Here is a 4,820-nt window from a genome sequence, read left to right as displayed (position 1 = left end):
TAACCATGAGTTTGTCATCCATGACCTTTATTGTGTTGAGGAATGTTTTGTCTATGTCTAATTGGTTGAGAGTTTTTATTACAAAGGGATGTTTACTTGTCAGATTTCTTCTCCTGCATCTATTGTTGGTTCATGTATTTTTTGTCGTTTCTTTTACTGATGTATCATGGCACATGTATTGATTTGTATATGTTGAACTATCCTTGCATCCCTGGGATAAATCCCAGTTGATCATAATGTATTATCTTTTTGATGTGCCATTGGGTTATCTGTGTTGGTATTTTCTTGATGATTCTTGTGTCTATGTTTATCAGAAATGTTGCCTGCAGTTTTTATTGTTGTTGTGTACTTGTCTGACTTTGGTATCAAGGCAATTCTGGATTGGATAGCAAGAGTATTCTCTTTTTAAATTTTTTGAAATAGATTGAGTACAATTGATATCACTCCCTTAAATATTTGGTAATATTCAGTAGTAAAGTCATCTGGTCCTGGATTTTTCTTTCTTGAGATAATCTTTATTACGAATTCAATTTTATTATTTGTTATTGGTCTTTCCAGATTTTCTACTTTTTTTTTTCCCTCTGGCAGAATCCTGGTAGGTTTGTATGTTTCCAGGAATTGATCAATTTTCTCTAGATTTTTAATTTTTATTTTATTTAGCATGTAGTTAACCATAAAAGTCACTACTGATCATTGTATTTCTTTTTGGTATCAGTTTGATGGGATTTTTTTTTGTTTCTGACTTTATTTACTTGAATTTTCTCTTTTTAAATTTAGTATATCTAATTTTAAAATCTTTTAAAAAATTATTTATCTAGTATTTTTCTCTTTATTCTAGAATATTTTATTTTATTTTAGAACCATTTTAGTTTTACTAAATTATTAGAAGAGTTTTAGGTTTATGAAATTATTATGAAGATAGTATGCAAATTATGTAGCATACCAAGTTCCATCTACAATTAAATGTAGCATACCAAGTTCCATCTACAATTAACTTTTTGCATCAGTACAATATTTTGCTACAAGTCAAGATTGATGTAATATTATTAACTAAAGTCTATACTTTATTCATATTTCCTCAGTTTTTAACTAAAGTACTTTTTCTATCCTAAGAACTCATTCAGGATGTCATGTTGCATTTATTAGTCTTATTTCCTTAGGCTGTCCTTGGTTATGATGGTCTCTCAGATTTCTCTTGTTTTTGATGAACTGGACAGATTTGAGAATTACTGGTTGGATGTATTGTATAATATTCATCAATTGGGACTTGTCTGACAATTTTTTCATGATAAGAATGGGGTAATTTGTTTCTGGGAGGGAATACAAAATATAAAGTTCCATTATAATTGCATGAATGATTCATCACTGTTGATACTAACCTTGATCACCCAACTTGACACATTTTTGTCAGGTTTCTCCACTGTGAAATTACTCTTTTCTCTCTCTCTCTCTTACCATGAAATAGTACCCTTTGGAAGAAAAGTTACTATGTGCAGTCTACATTTAAGGAATGAAATTATGCTCCATCTCAATAATTTATGTAGGTGCAGTAGCTACATAAATTCTTTGAAATTTTTCTGCATGAGATATTTGTCTGTTTTCTCTACTTTATTTATTTATTAATGTATTTATAAGATTACAGACACATCGATTTTCATTTTATATATTTTATATATTGGGTTATAGTCTGTTACAATTTTGTTGCTCAAATCGTACTAACTTTGGAATTGGGAACTCTTTCAGTGGCTTCTGAAATATTTTGACATAATTATATCATTATGATGATTTTTTTTGAACACTTCCTTATTTTCTGACGCTGAAAGCTGCTATGGGCTCATCTTGTGTATTCCCTGCTTCTTGAATCAGACAGTTCTCCAAGGAACTATGATTCCAACACAAAAAATAGAGAATCGATTTAAAAACCAAAATCCAGGTGCTAGGTATGTTGATGGCTACAGGGGTATCATTGCTTCTAGCCTCTCTCAGCTGACAGAGAAAGAATGTGCACGTGATTTGGCTATTACATGTATATATACACATCTATAGATATTTCTTTATTAACTATCTATATATATTAACCTAAATATGAGTTCATGCTGTTGTACCTAATTTTCATCCATTAAATGTGGATCATCTTTGTATCCTCTCAGTACTCATCTGTAAACTCTCACTCCAACATCTGGCTTTCACAACTACCATCAATTTCTTAAAATGTTTCATTATACCATATATGTATATTAATTTCAGAATTTTTTTTTTTTAATAAGCCAGCATTTGTTTTATTAGACACTCAGACATTTCTGGCACACCCTTCCCAAATGAGGACCTTGAGATCTACACGCCGACTCTAAGACTCCCGGTGCTCAATCTCCATGCACTCCTTCATATGGAACCACTGTGTGAATTGCTGGAAAAGAACCCTGGCCCGGAGGCAGGTCCCCATCCTGTCCTGTGACTCATAAAGCCATGCAACCCTGGGTATCTCTGCCTCCCGGACCAAGTGAGCATCAAAGTCTTTTCCACAGTGAAATACCCTTGTGTCCATCCTGTAAGGTGGGAGAGTAGATACCATTGCCTTTGATCAATTGTTACTGAGGACACAATATAGCGAGTCAGGTCGCTGCTACAAAGTGAAATGGCCTGGCAAGTGGCTGAGTCAGAACCTGGGTCTTCATACTTTCTTCTTCTTTACTGTGCTAGGGCAGGTGTGTAAGCTCTTGGGACAGATGGGTAGATAACCAGCCTCTTTCGGGTTCGAGTTGAGATAGTCTTCTACGAACCCATGGGTTCCATCTTTAGGGCTGAAGCGAGAAGGTCTGAATAGTCAAGCAGACACATCCAGGCACTTAGGCAAGAAACTCCTCCCTTACCCAATACCCAGTCTCACGAGACTCCTTTCCAAGGGGTGAGGGTGTGGGAGGACAGTCCTGCTGGGGGCTCTGGGACTGGCCCCAAGGTGCCCACTTCTGCAGAGGAGGCCAAGGTTCTATGTGCTGGAGGCATGTGGGAGGTGTGAGGTTCCTGCCAGCAGGGGTTCAGGCTGCAGAGGGAGGGGCTGGAGAAAGACTTCAGACCTGTGACTGCCAAGTCGCTGGGCCCCCGGGCTGCTGCCTTCACCGAAAAGAGGGTCCTCGGCCTCTCCTAGGCAGGCTCATTTCCCAGATTTGCCGACTGCTGGTCTCAGAGCCTCTCCCAGATTCCTCTGCACACCAAGACCCTTCTCATAGTAAATTCCCAAGTGGTACCTGCTCTGTAAATCCCCAATGTTGGCTGCAAGCCAAAGGTATTTCACAGCTCTCTGCTCGTCCAGGTATGGCTCCTTGGTGAAAATGACCCCGAGGAAGGCTTGGGCCTCTGCAGCCTGCTTCAACATTGACACTGCCTTCTGACGCTCAGGGTCCCTCAAGGAGGCTGAATCTTGCAGCAGGCACCTGGTATAGCGGTACTGAGCCAGCCTGTGGCCCTGGCTGGTGGCCAGGTGGTAATAAAGGACTGCCTCGCCAAAGTCCCTGGGGGTGCCTCTGCCATGCCCATGATACAGGCCCGTGCTATACTGTGCTTTGCTGTAGCCACGGTCTGCAGCTTTCTGGAAATAAGGAAAGGCAGCCATGAAGTCTCCACTCTTCATGTTCTCTGTCCCCTGAAAGTTGAAAGCAATGGAGACACTGAGCTGGAAGAGATGCTGAAGGGAAGTCACAGCCTCCTCGAAGGAAAGATCTTTGAATTTCTCTTGTTCCTTCTTTTCACCTGTGGGCTGAGGGCAGGCCGGTTTTGCCTTGAACTTGAAGCTACTGCTGGCATGCAGGAAGCCAAAATCACTGGGACCTTCCTCAGAGGAGTCCTGAGAACTGGCTGCTGTCACAGAGTTACATGAGGAGTCGCTCCTAGGCCAAGTTGAGGGTTCTTCCTGGCCCAGCCTGGGTTCCCTGAGGCCAGTGCACCTGGAAGGCGGGCCATCAGGGCTGGGGAGAATATGTTGCCGCAGTGAGGAGCATGGGTGCCACAGGGGAGATGAGAGGAAAATCCAGGCCTGTGCCAGGAGCCGCGTTCCACTTGCCGAGGTCCTGCTGGCAGCGACGCCTGGAAGTGGATCTACCATGCCATCTGCAGGACCAGCACGGCCAAAGTGCCCCATGATATGGCATCCCACAGGTTGTTCCGGGAGACACAGGTAGGCACCCATTGGAAGGCATCCTTCCGTTCATGGGAATTTGGACCTCTGCTCCTGCCTGGGCCATGGGTACCTGGCCTGTCAGGGTTGGGCACAGGGACCAGCAGGGTGAAGCTGGTAGCCTGAGGGCCTTCTGGGCTGGTGTTCTCGGGGGTCACTCCCCGGATGCCAGGTCCCAGCAGACGGGGAAGAGCTCGGCCCAGCAGTCCCGGAAGGTGCCACATCTTGTCACCCGCACCATGGAGCGCTCTTAGCCAGAAGAGCGAGGCCATGCCACGGGGCAGCGGCTGGGGTGGCTGCCGCGGGGCCCAGAGCGACGAGTCCCCGGGGAGGCCCTCCTGCCCAGAATTGTCAATGTATGTCTCCATGGGAAGAAAAGTATTGTATCGACTAAAGTACCGTACTATTATGTACACTTCTTTCAGCCTCTAGTTTCACAGTTGTTTTTGTTTGTTTGTTTCTGCAAACTTTAGTGGTGTGCTATTTATAAAAAAATATATTATGAGGGTGGTAAATTCAATGGATTTAAAAAATTCTTTCCAAAGGACTAGGAACCCTTAATGGCAAAATGAAAAGACAAGGTTGGAATTTATTGCCTATTGGAGTAAGAGAGCAAAGCTGATCAGTCACAGTTTTTCCTGAAGAAGTA

At 42.6% G+C, this 4,820-nt stretch overlaps 1 pseudogene; it reads right to left on the bottom strand.

The window, feature by feature from the left end:
- Window positions 1-2,866: 2,866 nt before the first annotated feature.
- On the bottom strand, window positions 2,867-4,395 carry LOC103250790 (annotated as a pseudogene).
- Window positions 4,396-4,820: the final 425 nt, after the last annotated feature.

This window comes from Carlito syrichta, unplaced genomic scaffold (assembly GCF_000164805.1).
Source record: "Carlito syrichta isolate Samal-C Ts95f unplaced genomic scaffold, Tarsius_syrichta-2.0.1 Scaffold134519, whole genome shotgun sequence".
NCBI lineage: Eukaryota > Metazoa > Chordata > Mammalia > Primates > Tarsiidae > Carlito > Carlito syrichta.
The sequence above is the reverse complement of the archived record's forward strand: the minus strand, read 5'-3'. Positions and strand labels throughout refer to the sequence as shown.